Source organism: Meles meles, chromosome 12 (genome assembly GCF_922984935.1).
Source record: "Meles meles chromosome 12, mMelMel3.1 paternal haplotype, whole genome shotgun sequence".
Classification (NCBI taxonomy): domain Eukaryota; kingdom Metazoa; phylum Chordata; class Mammalia; order Carnivora; family Mustelidae; genus Meles; species Meles meles.
The window spans coordinates 11,512,670-11,527,967 of NC_060077.1; the positions used below are offsets into that span (position 1 = coordinate 11,512,670).

The following is a 15,298-nucleotide window of genomic DNA, read 5'->3' on the forward strand; positions in this document are numbered from 1 at the left end:
GGGTGTGAGGGCGGGGCCGCGGGTGGCGGGCGGTGGAAAGAGGCTGCTGCGCACGCGCACTCGGCAAGGCTCGCAGTCTTCCTGCCCTTTTCCCGTCCTCCCCTGCGCGAGGAGCGGCTCGAAGCGCGTGCCTGGCGTCTTGCAGCAATTAGGTCGCTCTTTCTACTCCTCTTCGAAGATGACGAGGCTGGCCACCATTTCTTCCTGCTTTTGGCCCGCCTGGCAGACCATTGAGACCCGCTACTGCTTTAGGTTAGTCTGTCAGTCAGTCTGTGCTACCGTCGTCGCGAGGTCGTTCATACTCCCCCAGCTCCCTCAGGACCCGAGTAGGTCACGCAGAGGCAGCTGTTCGTCAGCGTGGCGGTCAGGGCCACCCCGAACCTTGCCCAGTGCCTGCTGTGTGGTGAGTGCCTCAGTGGCGAGACGCCGGGCTTCTGTAAGAGCCTGCTTCACTGAAAGCGGAGTATCCGCCCAGCTACGCCCTAGGCTCCTGAAGGTCTTAAAAAAAAACCTTAAAAACCTTAAAAAAAAATCCTCATAATTCTATTCCCTAGATATTTGTTCAGGGCGTGGTTTACCCCAGATCCTGATTTTGCCTGCAGGAATACGGAATAGCTCTGTGGAGACAGAGCTCTGGACGGAAGGACCTGTGTTCGGGAGGAGGTGATAAGACCATCACAGTGTTGTGAGAACATCAGTGGAAATTCAGTTAGCCCTGCTTAGGGGTGTCAAGGAAAGTTAAAGACAGGAAATGACTTTTAAACTGGATCGTGAAGGAGAAGGAGGCATTTACAAGCCAAACACCAAAGGATATTTCTAAAAAGGGAAAAACATGGTGAATCTGGCAAAGTAAACCGGGGTACACTGCAAAGGGTCTCATCAAGCTGAAGGGTTTGGAGCCACCACAGGTATTAACCAGGACAGTGAGTTGAATTTGCTTTCACTTAGGAGTGAAGGGAGTGGGGAAAAAAAAAAAAAACAGAAAATGTGAAGGGAGTGGATGGAAGAAGGAAGGCGGGGAGACTAGTTAAGGATCAATTGTAGTAGTCTAGGTAAGAGAGGTTAAGGTCCTGCAGTAGCCCACAATGAGGGGGAAGGGTCGAATGAGAAATTTTGTAGGGTAGAAGTCACAAAATTTTATGAACAAATGGCATTATGAGGGTCTTAGCATTATATTAACCACTGTATATGTTAATAAATGGTTGTATAAAATAGTCATCAAAGATCATAGGATCCAGTTATGGGCAACCAGTTTATATAGAATTTTTTTTTAATATTTTATTTATTTGACAGAGAGAAATCACAACTAGGCAGAGAGGCAGGCAGAGAGAGAGGAGGAAGCAGGCTCCCTGCTGAGCAGAGAGCCCGATGCGGGGCTCGATCCCAGGACCCTGGAATCATGACCTGAGCTGAAGGCAGAGGCTTTAATCCACTGAGCCACCCAGGCGCCCCTATATAGAATTTTTGAAAGAAAGAGTCACTATGTGTGTGTGTGTTTGGGGGGGGTGTGTTGGAAAAATTTGAGTTTCCTTTAATAAGCTATTAAATAAAATGAGCTACATAGACAAATGATAGATGGTGGGGGGGAAATTATGAGCTAAAGTGGTTAAAGAAGCCTTCATGTAGGAAGTAGAAATGGAGTTAACCCTTGGAAGAAAGAACATTTTAGGTGGAGAAAAATGAAAAGGGAGCAGAAGTGGGAATGAGCATGATGGTTTAGGGAGACCAGCCTGGCTGGAAAGAGTTCTCAAAACGCTAGTTAGATAGTTTTAAGTCCAAGCAACATAAAGTCTTGAAAGAAATCAAAGAATTTCCTGTTCTGTCGTGTACTCAATGAGGAGCTGTTAAGAGTTCTTAGACCCAGGGGCACCTGGGTGGCTCAGTGGGTTAAGCCGCTGCCTTCGGCTCAGGTCACTGTCCCAGGGTCCTGGGATCGACCCCCACATCAGGCTCTTTGTTCAGCAGGGAGCCTGCTTCCCCCTCTGCCTCTCTGCCTACTTGTGATCTCTGTCAAAGAAAAAAAAAGAGCTTTTAGAACCCTTTATAAGATGTTTAAACTGTTTTTAAATTATCACTTAAGAACTTGTAAATGCTGGGGTCCCTGGGTGGCTCAGCGGGTTAAAGCTTCTGCCTTCGGCTCTGGTCATGATCTCGGTCCTGGGGTCGAGCCCCACATCGGGCTCTCTGCAGAGAGCCTGCTTCCTCCTCTCTCTGCCTGCTTCTCTGCCTACTTGTGATCTCTCTCTGTCAAATAAATAAAAAAAATCTTTAAAAAAAAAAAAAAGAACTTGTAAATGCTTTGGGTATACCTAATTAGCATAATCAATCAGGAATGACTTTCTAGTTACAGTTTTTTGTTTGTTTTTAAGATTTTATTTATTTATTTGACAGGCAGAGATCACAAGTAGGCAGAGAGGCAGGCGAGAGAGAGGGGGAAGCAGGCTCCCTGCTGAGCAGAGAGCCCATGTGGGGCTCGATCCCAGAACCCTGAGATCATGACCTGAGCCGAAGGCAGAGGCTTACCCCACTGAACCACCCAGGCACCCCTCTAGTTATAGTTTTGAAGTAGGTTTTGAAAATAGTGAAGGAAGAGGATTGGTTGGAGAGGGAAGAGAAATATTGGTACTTTTGCTATGAATGGAAACAATTCAATGTGGTACAATAATTGTCTCAATGCTTCCTTTTAGTAGTGCCTGGGTCCCAGTCATTTGCTTTATAGTATGATTAGATTCTTAGCTTCAGGACCCTGACAACAATGTACACAAATAAGCCAGGTATAATTCTCCGTATTTAGGAAGTTGTGCAATCCCATAGTTGACACCGATGTGGAAAATCAAAAGGCTGGGTATTGAAGAGAGGTAGGAAGGAAGAGACAGGGCAGGTTACGTTGATGCAAGATTGTTGAGCCCATTGGTCAATAAAGAATGCTTGAGGGATGCCTGGGTGGCTCAGTTGGTTAAGCCGCTGCCTTCGGCTTGGGTGGTGATCCCAGGGTTCTGGGATGGAGTCCCACATCGGGCTCCTTGCTCAGCGGGGAGCCTGTTCCTCTCTCTGCCTCTGCCTGCCACTCTGCATGGTTGTGTTTTCTCTCTCTCTCTCTCTGACAAATAAATAAATAAAATCTTTAAAAAAAAATGCTTGAAACATTTTATGGTGCAAAAAGGTGTTTTTATTATAATGCAGGGAAGGGATCTGTGGGCAGAAACAGCAGCACTGGGGTTGTGAGGAGTGACTGATTGCATACTCTCAAGTTGGGAGGAAATAGGGATAAGTGTAAGTCTCTAAGGAATTTGGAAGCAAGGTTTCCAGGAACTTGAGGGGTCATTTACTACTGTCTAGTAAAACCTTAATCATGAGACCCTTCAGGTGTATATCAGTGGGCAGTGGGCTGTATGTTTGGAGGATGATTGCTAACATATATCTTAGGGGGTAGAGATAAAGGACGTTTCCAAAGAGATTTCCCTCTGTTAAAGTGGATTTGCAGAATTCTGGAAGCCAGGATAATGTCAAGCTAAGGTTGCTTTTTGCCACAGCAAAGCATTAACTTTGAGGCAGTTGAGTTTCTGGAGGAAGGTCACCCTGCCAGTCCCAAGTACTTGTCAATGAGTTGTAAGTTGTAAGGAAATTTAACTGTTTCTATATTTCTTTTGCCTTTGTTCTCCACATCAAAATGAGTGCATACATGACCCGATCGATGTAGGAGCTGGAGTGAGGAGGAAAAAGGTGGTGTGATCTGCTAAGGCAAATAATAAATAAATTCCATTCTTTTTCTTCTGACGACATCAAGCCAGGGTGCCCCAATCTAATTGACTTCTTTGCTCTTCCTTGTATATACTAGGCATGCTCTTGCCTCAGGGTCTTTGTATTGGCTTTCTCCCTCTAAAACTTTTCGTTAAAATATTCATATGGCTGGCTCATTCACTTCCCTGAAGTTCTTTGCTCATTTGTCAACTTCCTAAGATCTGCCCTGACCGTCCTTTAAAAAATTGCTCCTTCTGGTAGGGTGGACTTATTTCCAGGCCTTGCATATTTGATTTTTACTTCTCCTTGGCTGGAGGGCTCTGCTACGACCAAGTTATGCCGGATCCTCAGTCAGGCAAAGCAGCATCCAAATTTAGTCCCCCTTTTCATATTTATTAGGGTAGCAGGTACTGGAGCAGCACTGTATGTCTTGCCCCTGGCATTGTGCAATCTAGATGTCAGTTGGGATAGGAAGAATAACTCAGAACCCTGTAAAAGACTGGGTCCTCAGTGATCAATACAAGTTGTACTCAGTGAATGTAAATTACAACAAACTGAAGAAAGAAGATCTAGACTTCTAAATGAAATATTTTGGGCACCTAGATGGCTCAGTCTTTAAGCGTCTGCCTTCAGCTCAGGTCATGATCTGGGAGTCCTGGGATCAAGCTCTGCGTCAGGCTCCCTGCTGAGCAGGGAGTCTCAGGGAGTCTCCTTCTCTGGCTTCCCCACCACTTCTCTGCTCCTCTCCCCACTCATGTTCTCTCTCTCTCCCTCTCTTTCATTCTCAAATAAGTAAATAAAGATCTTTAAAAAAAAAGTGTTTCACTATAAAGCTGCTTAGAATGAAGGTGTCCCAGAAACCATCAGCATAATTTTTCACTTATCCAGGAAATAGTTCCCTTCTAAATGCTGAAATCATATTTCTTTTTTTTTTTTTTTTGAAGATTATTTATTTATTTGACAGAGATCACAAGTAGATAGGCAGGCAGAGAGAGAGGGAAGCAGGCTCCCTGCTGAGCAGGGAGCCTGATGTGGGACTCGATCCCAGGACCCCGAGATCATGACCTGAGCCGAAGGCAGCGGCTTAACCCATTGAGCCACCCAGGCGCCCCTGAAATCATATTTCTGTATTGTGTTGGGGTTTACACTGATTAATAAATATCTGAAGCTTGAAAAAAAATTGTTCCTTCTTGATACTTCCTTGCTTTGTATCTCCCCTCTTTTTTCCCTCCATAGCACTTTTCAGCTTGCTAACCAACATATAATTTGCTTATTTTTCTTTTTATCTGCTCCCAGGGCGGGCTGGATTTATGTTTTTGTCTGTTTCGGTTAAGTTACTATAGCCCCCTGTCTGGCACATGGTAGGTGCTCAGTATATACTTGTTCGGTGAGTAAATAAATGAGAGAGAAATTACTCCATGGCTATCTCTCAAAATTCCATTGGCTCTTTCTACATTCCTTTCTTAAGCCTCATACTGTTCTTCAGAGATGGTCCATCCCTTGGAGCTAATTGTCTTTCCCTTGCAAATTTTTGTTGGTGTTAACACTAGTTCTTTTGAGATAGATGAACACCTAAACTGTCTAAAGAACAAAGCCGTTTTCATCTGTTAAAAATTGTTATGGAAAGATTTACCAGCGGTGTGATTTTCTTTAAGCCCCATCCTCCTCTAAGAATTCTTTGAATATTGGGGCACCTTGGTGGATCAGTCTATTAAGCATCTACCTTCAGCTCAAGGTGTGCTATTTGGGTCATGGGATGGAGATCAGATTCCTTACTCAGCGGGGAGTCTGCTTCTCCCTCTCCCTCTGCCCCGCCTCCCTGCTCATGCTTGCACATACACACTGTCTCTCTCTTTCTCTCTCAAATAAATAAAATCTTAAAAAAAGGAATGCTTTCTATATGTAAAAAATTATTCAGTGTTTCAATATTTACTGCTATTTACTGTGCATTTTTCAGGTACCATATACTTTTCTGAGGGTAAGGGTTACACTGGTGAACAAAATAGACATGCTCCTTACAGACCTAGTTGGGAAAACCAGCATTAAATAATCATACAAATAAAATATAATTACAAATTGTGATAATTTCTAGAAAGAAAAGTTGAAGACCTATGGAAAAATATGATGGAGGGATCAATTGGAATTTGAGTTCATGGGAAACTTCTAGAAACAAGTATATGTAAGCTGAAGAAAGACCTAAAGGATGAATAGGATTTAGCTCTCAAGGAACTTAGGCTCATGTGATGAGAAAGATATTAAATAATTATAAATAAATATGAAATTGAAAAATTGGTATATGTTAGGAAGGATTTTAGGAAACGAAAAGAGCAAGTGCAAAGGTTCTGGGGTGAGAAAGAACTTGAAATATTTGAGAACTTAAAGAATTCCACTCTGGAATTTATTCTTTAATAGCAAAGTCATTAGCATAGCAGGAGGTTATAAGTGCAGAGATTAGGGATATTTATTGCAGCATTGTTTGCAGATGAAAAAAAGAAGAAAAGAAAAAACCTAAGGACCACTCACAAGTTTCTTAGAGTAAGTGTTGGATAAATGATGTTTGTTTTTTTTTTAAATAGGCTCAATGCCCGGTGTGGGATCTGAACTCAAGACCCCAAGATCAAGAGTTGAACTCTACTGACTGAGCCAGCCAGGTGCCCCTGGAGAAATGATCTTATATAGAATATTATACAGCTATCAGAATGGGTTAGAACTATTTCCATGAAATACTAGATGAGAAAAGAAATGTATACAGAAATATGTGATCCCATTTTTAAAACCCTGTAACTAAAACATAACATAAACATAATAACCCTTATTATGTATGTATGCATTTGGATGTGGTTTTGTTGTTTTTATTTCACAAAGTAAACTTCATACGCAGCAAATAAAGAGATCATGGGAAATAGCTTCTAAAGCTGTGAATTCACCCCAAAGGAGGGTGAATGGGTGCTTTTTGTTTAGGGTTAGGATGAATAGTTAGTTTTTATTTATTTATTTTTTTTAGTAATCTCTATACCCAACATGAGGCTCAAACTCACCAGTTGCATGCTCTTCCTACTGAGCCAGCCAGGTGCCCCAGGATGAATATTTAGATTGGAAAGTCTTGTCATTGTATGTAGAGGCGGGCATAAAATCCTATAAATACTTTGTATGTTACATAAATGAGGTGGAGTCTCCTCCTTAGGCAGAGATTTTAGTATTATAATGAAGTAAAGGTAATTGCAGGTTATTCCAGTGGTTACTCCGAGGTCCTTCAGGGGTTTAGGGCAAAAGATGTGGGCAGTCTGGGCTAGTGGGAGGTCTTGTTAGGGAAGTTGCTGTCCCCTGAGGGGTGGTTTCAGTTTTCTTTTTTACCTGTTCCTTTGTGCTTCCTTCCAGAAACCCAAAGACGGACTGTGTCCTTTGTCCCTATTTGGATATATTTTAACAAGCATAGAGAAAGATGTAGAGAAATACATTAGGCTTTTAGCATTGGTTACAGTCTAGAGGAATGAAGAGAAAGAAAATAAGACTAACAAAAGAGAATAAAATTATTATGGAATAAAGTTAAAAAAGTAGAATATAAAATACTAGCTATAGAGTTACTACAAATGGATAGAAACTGAATATGTATAGGGACAAGGACTTAAAGTAACAAAAATAAAAAGGATGTTCCGACTAGCTGATGAGATTGTAGGAAACCTTATTATAGATTTCTGTTACTTTAATAATTGTTTTTTCAATGAAGTAACATTTTTTTTTTTTTTAGGTGTGGTTAGTATTTATTTTTTTTTCTCATTTTATTTATTTTTTCAGCGTAACAGTATTCATTCTTTTTGCACAACACCCAGTGCTCCATGCAAAACGTGCCCTCTCCATTACCCACCACCTGTTCCCCCAACCTCCCACCCCTGACCCTTCAAAACCCTCAGGTTGCCCCAACCTCCCACCCCTGACCCTTCAAAACCCTCAGGTTGTTTTTCAGAGTCCATAGTCTCTTATGGTTCGCTTCCCCTCCCCAATGTCCATAGCCCGCTCCCCCTCCCCCAATCCCACCTCCCCGCAGCAACCCCCAGTTTGTTTTGTGAGATTAAGAGTCATTTATGGTTTGTCTCCCTCCCAATCCCATCTTGTTTCATTTATTCTTCTCCTATCTCCAAAAATCTTAGATTTTAACATCCATGGATCAAATTGAATTCATGTTAATTTGTCTTATTTTCGTACTCTTGTAAGCCACCTGAAATACTATCTAGGTCAAAGTGGAATATAAGTAAGTAAATAAAAGTAACCTAACTCTTGCGGATCTCATCCCCCCTCAATCTTTCCTGCACACTGCCAACGTGTAATTACAATCATATAAAATAGGGATAATAATAATATTTTTCTCATAGGATTGTAAGTGGATTAAATTAATTCACACTTATTTAAATTAGTTAACACTAGTTATAAAGCATTTCCAACAGTATCTGCCATATAGTACATAATTCACTTAAGACTACCTATTATGGTTATTATGTCATACCATTTCTTTTCTTGGAAATTTGCTTGACTATAGAAATTTATAGTGGCATTTTTGTAGCATAAAATCCAAATGCAAGAGCCTCCAAAATCTAGTTATAAATTAAAGAGTCTAAATAAAAATGATATTTATAATATCACATATAGCTATTGAGCTCTTGAAATGTGGCTACTCTGAATTGAGATGTTATAAAACACAAAATTTTGAAGTTCAGAATTACAAATGTAAAATATATCTGATTTTCTATATTGATTGCATGTTGGAAAGACAAAATTTGGATATTTAGTTTAAGTAAAATTTACTATTAAAATTTCATCTGTTTTTGCTTTTTTAGTGTGGTCACTAGAAACTTTTATTTATTTATTTATTTATTTATTTATTTATTTATTTTTAAGATTTTATTTATTTGAGAGAGAGGATAAGCGAGAGAGCATAGGCAGGGTGAAGTGCAGAGGGAGAAGCAGATTACCTGTTGAGCAGGGAGCCTGATACGGGACTTCATCCCAGGACTCCGGGATCATGACCTGACCACAAGGCAGATGCTTAGCTGACTGAGCCACCGAGACACCCCCACCAGAAACTTTTAGATTACATCTGTGACTTATATTTTTATTGGCTAGCACTGCTCTAGATTTTTAAAGTAAAATGTTGCTACTTTTCATCCTAATCTTTGTCCAGTTGGTGTTTTCGATGCAAGGACAGTATACTTTTATTTCCATTAACTTTTACCTTATTAAATGAAACTCATTATTCTAAAGTATTTAGGTCTTATTAGATCTTAAATCTGTCATCTACCTCCCACAACTTGAGTACATTCATTCAATAAATACTGAGTACCCATTCTAGGCACTTTTTTAGGTACTGAAGATATTGGAGTGAATCAGACAGGTAAGTTGCCTGTCCTCAAGGATGTTCCAGTCTACTAGGGGAAAGCAGACAGCAAAAACAAACATGATATTTTGGAATTTGATAAATGTTACATCTCAGAGGTAATGACGTTAAAGCTGATACTTGAAGGATGAGAAGGAGCTAGTCATGTGATTTTCTGGGGGAAGAACATTGCAGAAAGAGGAAAGCTATTATAAATGACCTGAATTGGAAACGTACTTGATACATTGGATGAAAACACAGTGGCAGACCCTAAGATAGTCTCCAATAATCCCGGCCTTTTGGTATTTACCCCCTCATGTGATCCTTTCTCCTTGGCTGTTGGCAAGATATGTGGTCAATAGAATACAGAAGTGGTGGTAGAATATCGCTAAAGCGATTTTGTTGCATAAGGTTCTGACTTCCATCTTGATCAGAAGATATCTTGCAGAAATCCATGCGGTGAAGAACTGAGTGAAGTGTTTGATCAATAATTAGGTCCTTAGATCAACAACCCTGGAAGAACTGTGTTAGACCAACAACTTTGTGAACTTGAAAGCAGAATCCTTCCCCATTTGAGCCTTCAGATGAGACTCAACCCTGGTTGATAATCTTGATTAAGCCTTGTGAGAGGCTTTGTAGCAGAGGACGCAACTAAGCTATTCTTATACTCCTGATCCACAGAAGGTGTGAGATGATGTGTGTTCTAAGTCACTAAATTTGTGGAAAGTTGTTATGCAACAGTAACACACACACATTGCTAAATGTGCCCACTATATTTTCTCTGAAGTCATCAGTGAAAGTGTTTTACAGAACTGTGCCAAGTCAGAATGCTGATTAACCCCAGTAGAAGTCATTTCTAAGTTGATGTTGATCATTTAGTTAACACTCCCTTAGGCTTATTTGTGCAAGAAATGCTGTTAATTGTGCTTCCACTTGGCCTATATTTCCTTTTTTTTTTTTTTAAGATTTTATTTATTTATTTGAGAGAGAGAGCCAGAGTGGGGTGGAGGGAGAGGGAGAGGGAGAGGGAGAAGCAGACTTCCCGCTGAGCAGGGAACCCAGTGCAGTACTAGATCCCAGGACCCTAAGATCATGACCTGAGCCGAAGGCAGATGCTTAACCAACTGAGTGACCCAGGCACCCCCTCATTATTATTTTTTTAAGATCTTATTTATTTATTTATTTGTGAGAAAGAGAGAGAGAGAGTATGAGCAGGGGGAGGAGCAGAGGGAGAGAGAGAATCCCAAGCAGACCTGCTGAGTGCAGAGCCTGATGCACCTATGAGCCTGAGATTACAACCCAAGCCCAAACCAAGATTTGGACACTCAAATTCAGGTGCCTCTCCTTATTTTTATATCATGAAATTTCTCACCAAATGCTTTGTCAAAATAGAATATATACTATGGTAATTCTATCCAAAGAAAGAATGGGGTAGTTTGGCATGATTTTTTTATAAATCCATTCTGACTTAGTGATTACTTTTTAAAAAATTGTTTAGAAGCACACTTTTTGGATAGTTAATTTTAGAATCTTATTTGGGATCAGTACTGAGATCTTTGATCTATGGTTTGCAGATTCCACCATCTTTTTTCCTTAAAAATTTAGTTATCACCAATTTTCTACAATTTGTAGAAATTTCTATGATATTCTACAACTTCTAACAATTGTCCCATTTTTACACAAACTCTCAGATTTCATTCAGTGGTTTATTGGGTTAACCTGCAAGTTTTATCAAAGTCCTAGAGTATACTTTGTTCAGACCAGGAGTGGTGGATTCATTTAGAGCAGTCAGGTGCTCTCTTACAAACTTTATCTTCAGTTCCCTCTTAAAATGTTTGTTTTACACTTTTTATTCTAAATATTATTCTTTTCAGTAGGAAAGACCCTACTAATGTTACCCATTTATCATTACACCATGAATTTCAGCAAAGGGTCATTTCCTTATAAAATTTGCCTATTTACAGTTTATCCTTTCAAAGTGTACAATTCAATGAGTTTTAGTATATTCTTAAAGTGTGCAACCATCACTACTGTCTAATTTTAGAATATTTTTGTCACACTAAAAAGAAATCATGTGCCCATCAGTAGTCACTCCCCATTCTCTCCCAAATTACCTTCCCAGCCCTAGGCAGCTACTAATTTTCCTTATGTTGTGTATAAATTTGCTTATTTTGAACATTGATACAAATGGACTCATGCAATATGTGGTCTTTTGTGATTGGCTTCTTTCATTTAGCATAATGTTTCCAAGGTTCTTGATGGTGTAGAATGCACCAGTACTTCTTTCCTTGTATATGTGCTGCCGAAGTGAGCACAGTACTTCTTTCCTTGTAATTGTTGAATAATACTTCATTATATGGATATACTACATTTTATTTATCCATTCACCAGTTGGTGGACACTTGTGTTTCTACCTTTTTTCTTTTATGAATAACAACGTGGGGCGCCTGGTGGCTCAGTGGGTTAAAGACTCTGCCTTCGGCTCAGGTCATGATCCCAGGGTCCTGGGATTGAGCCCCGCATCGGGCTCTCTGCTCCGCAGGGAGCCTGCTTCCTCCTCTCTCTCTGCCTGCCTCTCTGCCTGGTTGTGATTTCTCTCTGCCAAGTAAATAAAATATTGAAAAATATATTTATATGAATAACAACATGATAAACATTTGTGTTCAAGTTTTTGTGTGGGCGTATGTTTAGTTTCTCTTGGGTATATACCTAGAAGTAGAACTAAGTTTATACCTAGCAGCTGAGTCATATAGGATATGTTTAATCTTTTGAGCAACTGCCAAAGTGGCTGCTGTACTTTACATTCTCACCAGCAGTATATGAGTTTCTGTTCCTCCACAGTTTCTGCAACAGTTGCTATTGTCTATCGTTTTTATTATAGCTATCCTGGTAGATATGAAAAGTTATCTCATTGTGACTTTGTATTTCCCTGCTGGCTGATGATGTTAATCATCTTTTCCTGTGTTATTAGTCATTTATTTATTTGGGGGGAGAAATTTCTATTTAAAACCTTTGCCAGGGGTGCCTGGGTGGCTCAGTGGGTTGAACAGCTGCCTTCGGCTTGGGTCATGGTCCCAGGGTCCTGGGATCAAGCCCCGCATCGGGCTCCCTGCTCAGCGGAGAGGCTGCTTCTCCCTCTCCCTCTGCCTGCTGCTCTGCCTATTTGTGCTATCTGTCTGTTAAATAAATCTCTTAAAAAAATAAAACTTTTGCCAGTTTTTAAATTGGGTTGAAATGTTTTTAAAGATTTTATTTATTTATTTGTCAGAGAGAAATAATGGGAGAGAAAACACAAGCAGGGGGAGTGGGAGAGGGAGGGGCAGGGTTTCCACTGAGTGGGGAGCCTGATGCCGGGCTCGATCCCAGATCCCTCGGATCATGACCTGAGCCAAAGGCAGACGCCCAGTGGCTGAGCCACCCAGGCGCCCCTGGATTGTATTTTTATTATTGAATTGTAGGAGGGTTTTTTAAAAAAGATTTTGTTATTTATTTATTTAGAGAGGGTGCACGTGAGTAGGGGGAGGGGCAAAGGGAGAGGGAGAGAGAATCTCAGGCAGACTCCTTGCTGAGCATGGAGCCTGTCCTGTGGTTTGATCCCATCATCCTGAGCCAAAGTCAAGAGTCAGAGGCTTAACTGACTGAGCTACCAGGTGCCCCTGTAGGAGTTCTTATATATTCTCTATATAAGTCCCTTATCAGATACATGATTTATAAATATTCTTTATATTCTGCGGCTTGTCTTCACTTTCTTGATGGTATCCTTTGAAGCAGAAAAGTTTTTAATTTTGAAGATGACCGATTTATCTGTGTTTTTCTTTTGTTGCTTATGCATTTATTGTCATATCTAAGAAGCAATTGCCTAATAAAAGAGCTACCTTGATGTTACATTCTTTTTGTTTTGTTTTTGGTAAAGATTTTATTTATCTATTTGGGAGAGCAAGAGAGAGCATGGGGTGAGGGGAGGGGTGGAAGGACAGAAAGAAGCAGGCTACCTGCTGAGCAAGGAGCCTGATGCAGGACTCCAACCCAGGACCTTAGGATCATGACCTCAGCTGAAGGCAGATGCTTGAATGACTGAGCTACCCAGGCGTCCCAGATGTTACATTAATTTTTAAAATTATCTTTCCCTCTCTTCCTATTAACTAGTTCTCCATTAGAATATTGTGTGTGTTAAGAGTGCAAACTATGAAGTCAGAATGACTGGATTTGAATATTGGTATTACCGTTGATGACTCTGTAACCATTAAAAGTGACTTCTTTAAATCTGTTTCTTTTTTTTTTTTTTTTAAAGATTTTTATTTATTTGACAGAGAGAGATCACAAGTAGGCAGAGAGGCAGGCAGAGAGAGAGGAGGAAGCAGGCTCCCCACGGAGCAGAGAGCCCGATGTGGGGCTCGATCCCAGGACCCTGAGATCATGACCTGAGCCGAAAGCAGCGGCTTAACCCACTGAGCCACCCAGGCGCCCTAAATCTCAGTTTCTTCATCTGAAAAAATGTAAACATTACTGGGGTGCCTGGTTAGCTCAGTTGGTAGAACATGGGACTCTTGATCTTAGGGTTGTGACTTCAAGACCCACACTGGGTGTAGAGTCTACTAAAATTTTTTTTTCAAATGGGAATATTACTTTTTTACCTCAAAATTTTTGTTGACAATTAGAATGCTTAGCATAGAGCCTTATACATAGATTGCACTTGATAATTGGTAGATGTTATTACTAGAAATCTTATTTGAGTTAAGTATAATTTTTACTTAAATAAAAATATTTTTTTACTAGGAAGGTGTCTTTTTTGACTTTGTATCCACATAACTTGCTCATGGTAGAAGTTTAATGAATATCTATTAATTTAATTGATACATGAAATATAGTAGCTCATTACATTAAGTGAGCTGTGATGTATTTGAGCTTACTAAGGAGCTAAGTAAAAAGAGAAGAGAAAACTAAAAGTAAGTATCGCCCACTTCATTTGGGCTTGGGTTAGCCCTTGCAGAAAAGAAAGATGGGAAGATTATGTTTTAAAAGATATTTCAGGGGCGCCTGGGTGGCTCAGTGGGTTAAAGCCCTGCCTTTGGCTCAGGATCGGAGACCGGCATCGGGCTCTCTGCTCAGCGGGGAGTCTGCTTCCTCCTCTCTCTCTGCCAGCCTCTCTGCCTACTTGAGATCTCTGTCTGTCAAATAAATAAATAAAATCTTAAAAAAAAAAAAAGGTCTGCTTAAAACTTGCCCCATTTAGAGATAAAAGCCTGTGATGGAAAAGAGAGACTGCATATTAAAGCAATCAATAAATTTTTAGTAATACCAAGAAAATCTGTGAAGAGAATGGCTGTTAATATCTCACATTTAATAGTAACATCTGAAATATTCTGTACCAAAAATTCCCACCAGAAATATATTAAATTACATGATTCATTTAATATACTTATGTTTATATATCAACTCTGTGTAAAGTTGTGCTACAGAATACAAAGACAAATAAGAGACAGACCCAGATTTCCAGGAGCTTATAATACAGCAGGAAAAATTATCTGAATGCCAGAATCTCAAATTATCTGCACACAAAAAAATATACACTGCCTGTCATTTGAACAATATTCAGAAGAACTGGTAAAATTTGGACAAGGACTATGGTAAGGAGAAAGCAGAAGGAGAATATTTCATTTATGAGACCATTTAGCTTTCATCTAAACTTATTTTCATACACTCTACAAAATATTTACTGATAACATAAATTGGATCATTTGCATAGGTTCAGTGATTTAAATATGTGATTCACTTATTCATATGAGTTAATATAGGATTCATTTGTTCACTATAGTATGGAGTAGAAGAAGGGACATCATTAAACAGGTAGGTTTTGGTAGGAAACTAATTAAATTGGAGGCAGGTTCTAACCACTTTGCTTAAAGTACTAAATAAACAAATAAAAAACTCAAGTCGATTTCTGGTTCAGAAATCCCTACTATAAGGTCTCAGGGAGTGTTCTGGGGCCTCTAATCATATATCTATCTAATAAGGGTAAGGGGACTAATGACAGTCTCACCAAGTGATAAGAGAATGCCTTTGGACAAAGGACTCTTGTCTCAGTCAAGAACAAATCTCAAATTGTTCAAGGAACAACCATGCCAAATCAGTCTGCTGCTCTTGACATAAGAACTTTTCACTCTTGGCACCCCTTCTAAAATGTCTTAT

General features: G+C 40.0%; 1 protein-coding gene and 1 pseudogene across 1 annotated transcript in view; both read left to right on the forward strand.

The window, feature by feature from the left end:
* Positions 1–123: 123 nt before the first annotated feature.
* The window catches only part of TMEM116 (transmembrane protein 116), a 52,488-nt gene continuing 37,313 nt past the window's right edge, over positions 124–15,298 (forward strand). Inside the window, exon 1 of the mRNA XM_046024462.1 lies at positions 124–252. The gene's annotated coding sequence lies outside the window, so the exon portion shown is untranslated. The remainder of the gene's footprint in view (positions 253–15,298) is intronic.
* On the forward strand, positions 179–4,322 carry LOC123954387 (annotated as a pseudogene).